Source organism: Mytilus californianus, unplaced genomic scaffold, assembly GCF_021869535.1.
Source record: "Mytilus californianus isolate M0D057914Y unplaced genomic scaffold, xbMytCali1.0.p SCAF_2, whole genome shotgun sequence".
In the NCBI taxonomy this organism is placed as follows: Eukaryota; Metazoa; Mollusca; class Bivalvia; order Mytilida; family Mytilidae; genus Mytilus; species Mytilus californianus.
The window spans coordinates 30,258,154-30,270,547 of NW_026262668.1; the positions used below are offsets into that span (position 1 = coordinate 30,258,154).

The 12,394-nt window shown below is 33.0% G+C and overlaps 2 protein-coding genes across 2 annotated transcripts in view; one reads left to right on the forward strand and one right to left on the reverse strand.

Annotated features, from left to right (window-relative positions):
* Positions 1-12,394, forward strand: part of LOC127728939 (uncharacterized) — a 667,964-nt gene that overhangs the window by 260,121 nt on the left and 395,449 nt on the right. The gene's annotated exons all lie outside the window — the stretch shown is intronic.
* Positions 1-12,394, reverse strand: part of LOC127729666 (uncharacterized) — a 306,784-nt gene that overhangs the window by 3,626 nt on the left and 290,764 nt on the right. The window lies entirely within an intron of this gene.

Genomic DNA, 12,394 nt, shown 5'->3' on the forward strand with positions numbered 1-12,394 from the left:
AAAAGGAATGTTTGTTCATGATTATGAAATAAAACCTATTGATATACTCTTTTATTTGAAATATAGATGTTTTCGTCGAATGTCTCTGTCCATATTTATACTAGAAAACCTTAAAACGTAGATCAATTGCAATGACGGTTTTAAGTTTTAATTTAAAGCCAGTAACCCCACCCCCACGTGGCCTAAATTTTTACGCTAATTTGGAGTCTCTAAATCTTGAAAGAATATGGAATCCGTTTCATCCCATGTTAAATTCTCTGAAAAATAGAAAATTCTGCACCTTCTTATGAAATACATATTTTACGATAAAAAAAACCTTTAAAATCCAGTTTGCAAATATTTGATTATAATACATTACACAATCATGGTATTATTAATTAAATATGAAAACCTTCATACTCGAAAGATAGTGACTATTCAACAAAAATAATGTTCTGGATGAACTAGTCCGTAGTCACGTCCGATCCGTAAAATCCGATGCCTCGTGTAGAGGAAGTACCACGGTCGTTGCACGTTAAGAACCCTTGCAACAACTCTTTAAGGGGTTCGAAGGCAAAAACTTTCCTTATCCACTATACCCTGATTTTCCAATTGCAGTCCAAATTTCCCTGACGTTCATCCCGGATGTCCTCTATTGCCGGACCTACCTATTATATTTATTGTTATTTATTCTCGTCCTGAACATGCATGAAATATTTGCCACTGGACATTAAGCAACCAACAATCAATCAATCAATCAACTAGGAAGACGAAATAAAAAAAAAACTCAAAATGGACAGAAACATAATTGTAGAAGCAGAATTGCCAGAAAAAAGGAAGAAAGTTAAATACTTGACTTACAGTAAGAGGCAAAATCATGAATTAAAAAAAAACCGACTTTTAACAAAAACAACTTATATCAAAATTACAAAAAGAAGTTTCCGAAAGAAACACGAACATTGTTTGTTTAATGGAACAGGTAACTGCTTTTTCAAGGAAAAAAATCGATTGATGCATTTTCTGAAGGGAAGTATCCTCCAGCTGTCCATCAAGTTGTTCAAGACTTGCATTCTTTTGATGCAGGAGGAAACATATTGGCCAAACTATCAACTCAGTACTAGAGCATTTGTTGGGGGTCAATGATTCAAAACTGCCATCAGAATCTTCAAATCGAAGTATGGTTCACATCCACAAAATGAAGTCTTCTCATTTAATAGTATAGATTTATATAATGATGACTTGTCTATGTATAATCCATACAAAATGTTTCACATTTTCACAGCCGGTAGCTTGAAAACAAGGTCGGTTACCTATCATTGTTTTTATATTTTAGAACATACCACAATATATACTAATTAGTCTACATCTTTTGCAGAGTATAAAAGGAAAAGTTCTATCATTTTTCGTTTATATTTCCACATTCTAAAGAGGAAATTTCGGCTATTTAGTGAATACATTCTTAACTGCCGGTAACTGGACTTTTTATACATTATGACTTGGATGGAGAGTTGTCTCATTGATACTCATACCACATCTTCTTATGTATCTTGTACCCATAAGATTTAACGCAAAAGTCACCATACCATTAAACGGCTTTCGAAGATACAAAGTTCGAGTCTATTGTACTAAATCTTACTTTTCGCCGTAATCCTTAGACTTGCTACATGTCCCTTCCTATTTTTTTTTTCTTTTTCGATTTTACCTCTTTAACATTTTTACTGCTATAACTATGAGATTGCAATTATATTGACAACTGCAAAGGGTAATCAGTGTACTGGGACATTCGGTATCATGGCAGTTTTCAGTGAACATATAAATGAGTAAGAAAGAAATAAAAGAAAGGGAATTCTAGCAAGTCTACGTAACCCTTTTATATGTTAAGAAGATTTCGATATGGAGTACTTGTAAAACAATATTTGAGAAAAGTTGCGAATTGTTTACGGTAATCACACAGAGAAATTTGTATAGCTGTTCTGATATTAAATGTATTTCTGGTGTATAGCTTGTTTTCTTTTGTACAAAATATATTTTCTCTTTTCACAAATCATCAAACTGACATACAGCACTGTAGCAAGCAAAAAGTAGCAACCTCGAGATATATACTTGTGTTTAAACATTTTGATTTCTGAATACAACTGTTATAAACTTTTTACCCCAACAAAACGACGTTTTTTCTTGTTTAAATTGTTTTGTGTCGGGATCTTTTAAAGCTTACTATTCGGTATGAATTTTGCTCATTGTTGAGGGCCATATGGTGACCTATAGTTTCTTACATATATGTCTTTTGGTCTCTGGTTGATAGTTGTGTCGTTCGATCATACCCCATCTTCCTATTCATTAATTCATGTTATACGGATTTTTTTCAATAAGATTTGGAATATTTGTATTCTGTATAAACTGTCATACTAATTATTTTGAATATATAAATTAAATGATTACTAAAAACTTAAAATACTTATAATCTAAGCCCAGTATATATATTCATTCGTCCCAGGCGTAATAAAGTTGCTTTTGTTAATATACAAGACAATCAGATATCCTCCTGTCAAGTAAGATATCGTTAATTATCGCGGGATTTAAGCTAAAACGCGTATATGATTTCGAGATCACGGTTGATAAGTCGCTTATGTGAAACTGGTATACTGTTACTATCTCTTTACAACTTTTTAAAATAATTTTCTCATTAAGAGCTTTCTTGATCTTTGTCTAAGGTGTAAACACAGTTCATCTTTAAAAACAAACATTATAGCAACGGTACGGTCAAGATGAATAATAATGATAAATGTGATATTTACACAAGTTTAAAGGTCGACTTCCCCCTTTATTTTTTTAACTCACAGGGACAACATCTCAAAGTTGTCAAATCCTACTGAAAATTGAATCTTAGTAAAGAGTGTATAATATATACTTTACAATTTTACATATTAACCCACTATGCTATTCAGCGCTACATGCTAATATTGGCGGCAATTTGCCACAAAATTTTAAAATTTTGAATTGTGTTTGTCAAACTTTGCATGGAAGGACGTCGCTAACAAAAATCAATTAAGTTGTGTCCAAAAGATAATACCTAGCGATATTTCTAACAAATTTTGGTTTTGGTAAACGATGCTCTTGTAAATTATTTCATAAATACTCGAAAGTTGACAAAATGTGTCAAAATGACTGTATTTGGCAATTTTTGGGCGTTTAAAAATTGATGATCTGTTTAGAAACAAGCCATAATAATGCCAGAACCATATATTAAACACTTTTGGCGTTGATGCTATGAATATTGAGGTAAAGATTGATAGACATTTTTACAATGGCCCTGTTGTGAAATAAATTTAGGGGAAATTGGTCCTACTCCTTATCGATTTATGCATATGAAATGTAGACTCCGTGTAGCATGTACGGAGTTTAACATCAATTTATAATTACCTAATAGAAAATAATAACATTTACATGCTTTACATACCGTAATGCAGATTTTAGAGACCTCAGTTTATAACAAACATGATAATCTAGATAAATAATGATCTATAAAGTTTTGTCTTATTTCAACGTTTTAAAAATATTAAAGTTAAAATATTACAAATGTATATATATACCTCTTTTAACCCCCCCCCACACACACACACACACTGGATATGTGTACATGACTCATCTATTTACACTCATGACATTTTACACTGTAACCCAAGTCAGACAAATCAAACTAACAATATATTGCGTAATAATAAAATTTCAATGATAAGTAAATATCGACATTAAGAGATCTAGACCTCTGAACAAAAAGGGCTGTTACAGATCAACGAGCTTGGAGGGCTAGTGGATTTTGAACAGCCCTTTTTCCGGGCTCGTGGATCTTAACGGCCCTTTTTGTTCGGATGTCTTCTTGTTCAAATTGTGTTACATTTTGATGTCAATATTATATTATAAAGTAAATAATGTTAACTTTACTCCTGACTTTTTAAAAATCAAAGTACTGAACGTAATGCATAAATCACCGAACATAGTTAACAATCAACATCAGAAGACAGTCATGGCGTTCCATAGAAAAACATTAAGAAACAATATCACGTACACAGCGATTTCTTCCAACCATTTTTTTGTCTTTACACTTATATAATTACATCAATGCCAAAACAGAGAACACTATTAAAGTCTTGTCTACCAAATGAACTGGCGTAACTAAATTTTCTAATAAATTATCGCAAACTTCGTTTATGTAATCTAACATAAAAAAAAATGTGCTATATTCGACGGCAAATTGTATTGTTGTTTTGTAACTTCTTCATCAGAATATCTCCTGAATAGGTCCTGATTCATTATTTTGAACTATTCACTAGAAGACATTCTGGAGATATACAGAAGAGACCAATAAAACACGCCCTAGGTCCGTACATGAAGAGACGTCTATATCAACAGTTGAATACTAGTGTTCCAAAGTATTTTTGGGACTTTAGGTTTGCACTCCGCCGATCTGTCTGTCTGTCTGTCTTGTCTGTCTGTCTGTCTGTCAGTCAGTCCAGCACATCAGCGTTCAACTCTTTTTTTCTTCATGCTTCAAGATATTAATTTCACATTTGGTGTATTGTTTTATCATGACAAGTTACAGATCAAGTTTGAATTTTGTTCCGGTCGGATGATTTTGTGCAGAGTTATGGCCCTTGGACAGAAAATTCACTTAAATAATTTCCTCACCTTTTTCGTTATGCTTGAAGATATTGACTTGATATTTGTTATATTCAATGTAGTTTAAAGATCAAGTTTTTAACCGGTAGGGGACTATATATTGCCATGCAATACTCACAGATGCTTGTTATTTCTGTTGTTTGAAAGCTGTATGAGAAAATATTTTTGGCAATGTTTCGATAGATTCTCTTTTTTTTTGATTTGTTACATTACTGATTGTTGTTCAATTTAATTATTATGACAAAATGAATACTTTAATTAACAGATTAATCAAAGGGCACTAGCTACGAGGTATATAAAAAATCTAGAATATGATTTTTTTTTGTTCAATCATTAATGAAAGTGAAATAGTTAAATAATTATTCGCTTTTAGCAGCCAGTATAGTTCAATTTTGTCATGAAATTGCCTCCGTTGAAAGTATGCAAACATCCCCTCTTTTTTCAACCCTCGAATTAAAATTAAAACCTTGCTTTCTAACCGATCTTTTCATGTGGCGGACCGGCAACTTTCTTTATTTATCGAGAAATTCTACAGTGCCGTTATACACATGCATGTTGTCTGCTTGGAGTCCCCGCCCGAAAAGAAAGAAATAGCCTAACTCCAAGATAATAAATTCCGGAATCACGTGATGATTTTTGCAACGTGGAGCTTACATAAGAATAAATACCGAATATGGAAAGTGAAACTACAATTCAAAACATGGAGTCTGAAGGCGGGCACATAGAAGAAAAAGAAGGGTTTTTTTTTTGGCAAAGGGTGCCGGGGCAATCTTCTCTGTGTTCAAAATATACATGAAATATTTGCCACTACCCCTTGTCTGTTCTATAAATTCTATCTGTTACTTGAAAAAATTTTAGATAAATAGGTAATGTGTCCATGCGACACTGATGATGCCCACGCTTGCATATCATATAAAGTTATAAAAGGACATTACTGAGGAACAATTAAAGTGATACTACCTAAGTTTGTACTTGATCCGAGTTTTGTCGTAATAAGTATTGTGTATAAGTTACATACCATTTGGTTTAGGCAATTTAAACTTAAGTTAAAGAATGGAAACTAAAAATTCTCATATTTTTCATTTGTAATGGAGCATAACTCTAAAATGGGTAGAATGACGCCACTAAAATTCAAACTTGATCTGTATTTTGTTGTATTTAGCATTGTGTATAAGTTTCATAACATTTGGTCGAGAACAGAAACGAAAAAAATCAGCTTTTTTAAAAAAAATTTTTGGGCATTACTCTTGAACGGTTAAGGTGACCCCACCAAAATTCGATCTTGATCTGTGTTTTGTGTTAATAAGCATTGTGTATAAGTTCCATAACATTTGATTGAGGCAAATGGAATCGAAAAATTTAGCCATTTTTCCAATTGTAAAGGAGCATAACTCTAGAACGGTTAAAGTGACGCCACCAAAATTCTAACTTGATCTGTGTTTTTGTGATATAAAGCATTGTGTGTAAGTTTCATAACATTTGGTTGAGGCAATCTAAAGTAAGAGAACGGAAACGAAAAATTCAGCAATTCCTCCAATTGTGAAGGGGCATAACTCTAGAACAGTTAAAGTGACGCCACCATAATTCAAACTTGATCTGTGGTAATTAGCATTGTGTATACGTTTCATAACATTTGGTTGAGGCAAACTTAAGTTAGAGAATGGAAACCAACTTTGGGACGTACGGAACGACGTACGGACGGACAATGGTAAAACTTAATGCCCCCTCTGCTATGGCAAGGGCATAAGATAAAGCTAATTTAACCCCTAGACTTATTTTATGCATCAATAATAAATTAATAAAAAATTAATAAAAAATTGTATCCACGTAATACAATATTTATTTTTATTATGTTTTGCGAATTCAGTATTATGCGGAAATGATGTTGCCATCTAAAATTTATCATTTAATAATTTATATAGTTCAAATCCTCTTTGAATAATAAATCTTTGAGTTGTCTTTATAGATGGTCCGAGTTTACTTATTGGTGGTCCGAGTTGTCTTATTGACGGTCCGAGTTGTTTTTTAGACTTTCCGATTGGACTCGGTCCGACTTGTCTCCGGGTCAATTGTCATGTATTCTGTAACTTTACTACAAGGGTTCTTTATGGTTGCCATGGTCAGGGTTGTTTAGTTTTAGGGGGACAACTATTTGATGTTTTTTTTTGGGGGTGGGGGAATTTTTTACGAATAGATATATTCATTTTGATCTGTTGCTACGCATGCTTATATTTTACTGCAGCAAAGTTACATTTTTACTTTGTACACAATTTAGTTCCTGCATTTTGAGTTGCAGAGAATTAATTTTCCTCATGCTCTGGGCATGTTGGGCAAAATCATTTCTTTCAACTCTTATTAGTCCACGGAAAAGGGTGTAGGGAGCATCAATGTCATTTAGCAGAGGGTCGAAATAGACTTTATTGAAGTTAATTAAAAAAAAGGAAAATAAACTTATTTGATTACCTAATTTAAACTGGTAGCTTGGAAATATACATGTGTATAAATGGGTTTTGATTTTCTTATTCAATATATATGTAAATGGGTAGGGACTTTCACATTAATCAATTTAGAGATAACTGTATTTGACGCTTTGCGGACGTCCATCGGTAGTTTTACTGTCGCAAATTTAGTTTACCTGGCGACGCGTAGCGGAGACATGTAAACGGGTATTTGCGACAGTAAAACTACCGATGGACGTCCGCAAAGCGTCAAATACAATACAGTTATCTCTATTCTAATGCAAAATAAACAAATTATTCAATTTTAGTCATTATTTCAGTGTAAAATTTTCATTAAACGAAAATTCCGCGAAATGACGTTATCTTCTTTTGCGCCTAAACTTAGGTGACGTCATAGGTGTGCTTTCGGCATCAAACGTAAACACCGGGCGTTTTCTGGCTTCTTGTCCGCTTCAAAATGTAATGAAATTGGATGAAAAGAAGATTTGTAGGTCCAAATGTGAGTTTATTTGCTTATTATTGGAGAAATTACATGTCAATATATTCCGGAATTCAAAATGTCGGCTTTCTTAGTTACAGACAGGGAGATAGAGAATTTTACGCTTGTCGTCATCCAATCAGAGCCATTGATACACAAGAATTGCATTAGAATATATGAACGGGAGGTGTTATTAAAACTCCAACCGGACGTCTCAACTCTGTACCCAACTTTTTAGGTTGAGATTCCACTGCGAACCAACCAGGCCAAGATATGAACAACTTTGGAATACACCTTATCGCTAATCCCGCTTGACCCGAGAATCAGTCCCGCTCGAACTTTTGACGTCATACAACAATCACTTTTCTATTGTGGCGTCAGATATTTTCTATTATGACGTCAAAATTTTACGGGAACTTGTGTGATGTCCAGTAATGGCGGACAAATAGCGATAAGGTGTATTAGTACACTTCCCCATATAATTCTTATGTCACAATGCTTATGTTGTTATATCACAGAAAAAAAAACCTGATTGTTCAAGTATGTCATTTATAATCGTTGTAATTCATTCATACAAAAACAATTTCAGATGGGTGAATTTATAAATACATGAAAATAAAATAGCATAAAAAGGTAGAGAGGTTGGTTCCTGTGTCTTACATACGATATAAGATATATAAAAGTATAAAATCCAAACAATTGGACTGCTACAAAATAACACAAATATACAATAAACATTACAAATATGTAGCATTTACAAACGTGAAAAATTAATTTTAAAAAATCTCAGTTTTTTTTTTTGTTTTTTTTTTATTCTTTAACTCTTTTCTATCACCATAGGCTACATGCGTCTCCCCCAAATTAACATGTAAATTGTTATGTTAAGAGCTGTAAAAAGAAAAATGCTATGAAGAAACATAGGCAAAGAAAATCTGACTTTTGATTTTAAGCCCTTTTATTTACGGTCAACTGCAACAGACAATATTTATGTAATTATATACATGTCCATGCTTTGTACATGTGGCATGCAGAGCGAGTGAAAAAAGATTGAACGTTTCATTATTTATGGTCAGAATTCATGTAATATATATTTTCAAGTGTGATAAGTCAAGTTTCTCTAATTCTATGGAAATTTATCCCTTTCCGAACCCATTGTATATCAACGTGTGGTTGCCAGTGATCTCAGAAGATGACTGGATGAGTTTAAGGGTCATAACCTTTCTCAGCTCACTGGATGAATCAAAATATACTAACAGGTGTTAATGAAATTGACAAGTTTATGGAAAGTGGAAGGCACTCGAAGGGGATTTTAGTTTAGCAAAAAAGGAAAATTTATTTTTTAATCATTAGAGAAACAGATTCTTACATAGTTACTCGTGGATTATCGGATTTATCCAATCTCGATAGTTAAATTATAAATTTTAAAGTCCTCGCCGAGGCTCGGACTTTAAAATTGATAATTTAACTATCTCGATTGGATAAATCCGATAATCCACTGGTATCAATGTAAGAATCTATATTTATCTATTTCCAACTAAATAGGTGCCAAAATATTTGATCAATGGTCGTCCCCTTATCGCTATTTGAGATTTTGTTACATTTTACTTATAGACTTCAATCATGCACACATTGCTTTTTTGTGTGACGTTCAAAATTTTTTCTAATATGAAGGTAATATTGGGAAAAATTTGGTTGATTATTTAGGGAACCACTGAAGCTTGACTGGAATGGGCCCCCTCTTAGGGCTGTCAATGCCCCCCCCCCCCCCCTTATGAAAATTTCTGTATTCGTCACTGACATCTGTTAACCTATTTTGGGTTGAAAAAATCTTTTTTGCAAAGTCTGTAACTGTTTAAATATTGAGTTGATACAAAACAGACTAAAATTCATCTTTTATTTCCTATTTAAAGGTTCCAATATCAATCAAAAATCTAATACATATACACATGTACTTTGACCTATAATGGTTTACTTTTACAAATTGTGACTCGGATGGAGAGTTGTCTCATTTGAACTCATACCACATTATAAGTTATCTACGTTCATATCCGTAGATATGGATATTTCAATACCCTGAAGTATCCAAGTACACCCTGAGGCGCAGCCGAAGGGTGTACAGGGTACTGAAGGGTGTTAAAATATCCATAGCTACGGATATGAACGTAGGTAACGAATTTATCCCCGGTCTTAGTCTAAATCTGGCGATTTTTAGAGAAATTCGACCATAAAGTTAAACGTGAAAGCAACGTTTTTTTCATTTTTTAAATATCTTTTATTGAAATTTGGGAATTTGACATATTTTTAACGGGGTGTAGGGTACTACCTTTGGTAGAACCCTACAGGTAGACAAATATAAGACGTTTTTAAACTAGAGACAGAGAAACTGAAATGGGTCGAATTTGGCGCGCAATGTTGTGAGAGTTACATCATAAACGGTGTGACGTCAACGTGGGTCATTTGCATAGCTAGGTCAGTAGTACCATTCATTGACAATGTGGCTGCATAGTGATGCATTTACTAAAATGAGTGCAAATAATCGATATAATAAGATAAAATCATTAGTGGATTAAATATTTAATTATACAGATATCATGGAAAATCTACAGAATTCGATATTTCATAAGGAACAACCATGGAACTAAGGAAAACGCGCGTGAAATTCCTCGATGTAATGGGTAGCAACGTCCGGGGATATGGGTTAGCAACACCCAGGGGCTATGGGCTTTGTAACGACGTGCGTTAACCAATCAGAATCTTAGAAATATACTAAGCCGGGGATAACTTCTTATATCCATGCATGTAAACACGCATTTGCATTAGGTCGATTTCTAATCCTATGCAGCTCATATATAATGATATGATGTCATAATTACATGATAATACATGCACATATTTCACAAGAACGAAAAAAATGCTATCTTTTTGCAGAATTCCTTTCGTGATCCAGAACTTTCTTTATAACATTGACTGCAGCCAAATAACAGCAAATAAGAGAAGCTAATTCTTTACTTATACTTTTTACAGAATTCCACCAAATATAAAATTAAAGTTGTTTTACTTTTAATTTTCAATCCAGATTAAATGTTCAAAATACGTTTACATACATATCAAAGTTGATGCAAAACAAGGAAATAAAAGAAATTTTACAAAATATACCAATTTCTTCATGCTTTGTTATTGTTGGTATTGTAACTCAACAAATGTGAACTGACTTTTATCCTGAACACCAGTCTTTAAACCTGCATGTACATAAAATTGAGAATGAAAATGGACGAATATGTCAAAGAGACAACAACACGACCAAAAGAGCACATGTATGTAAGTTACAATGTTAGGTCAAATTTAAGGTCAAAGATGGTAACTTCAAAACTTGCACTTAATTTGGGACCAAATTTCCACCTTAGTGACACAATTCCTTTGTCATACAAGAAGGTATTACATTTATAAAAAACCATTTAAAAGAAATGTTTGTCATATTTTTTAGTCCACTTGGCCCAAAGGGCTAAAAGAGATATTCATAAGTTTTTGTCCGTTATCATTGTCCGTTAACTTATCCAAAATTGTAAAACTGTTCTCCTCTGGTATACTAATGAGCCAAATTATTTTACCAAACTTGGGAACAATAAATCATCATTGGGATATCTAGATTGAAAAATTTGTAAGGGGATCCACAGAACACTGTATCTCACCTGCAATTGCTGCTGTTAGTGTAAAAGTGGGATGTTGACTTAAAAAGTGAGTATATTTATCAGTATTAAAGTACAGAATTTAAAAAAAATATATATGTAAAATTGAGAATGGAAATGGGGAATGTGTCAAAGAGACAACAACCCGACCATAAAGCAGACAACAGCCGACGGCCACCAATGGGTCTTCAATGCAGCGAGAAACTCCCGCACCCGGAGGCGTCCTTCAGCTGGCCCCTAAACAAATTGATATATATGTGTATACTTCAATGTAACCCCTTAGCTAGAGATGGATACCGCATGCTTTGTGCGTGTTCAATTATTTAAATGAAAAGAATGTCAACATTGAAAGTAAAACAAGGGTAAATCATTTGATTGACTGATTCGATCCACAAAAAAATCATTCTTATACAGGTAAAAACGATGATTAACATATATTTTTTATCTATAATATGAAATTAAACAGACCTAGAAAAATCCAAATGCACGAGTCTGATATCTATTTATATCTATATTTATGTTTATATCGCTTATATGGCAATCGGAGGTGTTCGGAGGTCAACTCGACAGTTAATTAGACTAAAATACACACGAAACGAAGCTACATATTATCGAGCCCATGCCCGGTATATTGTTTATTTTAAACTTTTTATAATATGGATAAATGTTTTACATTGTTATAAATCAAATATGAGAATTTGAGTCAAATCGGTGAACATGAATTTGACAGCTAGTGCCCCTTTAACTATGGTTTTAATGTATTGATAATAAAATCAATGTTATACCAATAACAAAAAATATTCATAGATCTAATTTAAGTGTGTAATTGGTATAAACTTCTGCAATGATAAATTATAAGTCAATAAAATTTCTTAATCTCACCCTTGCACATCTCAAAAATGCGAAATCTGTGTACTCATCTTTAAAAATTCCTTAGTGAGAACCCTGATTGGTAAGGTAGTATTTGATGATTATTTTACAAAAATTGTACCCTGAATTCTATTTTTAGATGGCAGCAACAGTATGAAGAATTCCAAGAGTCTAATGCGGTTTATGCATAACAGGATTTTATCATTGAATCAACATCTTACAATGATATAACATACAAATGAATG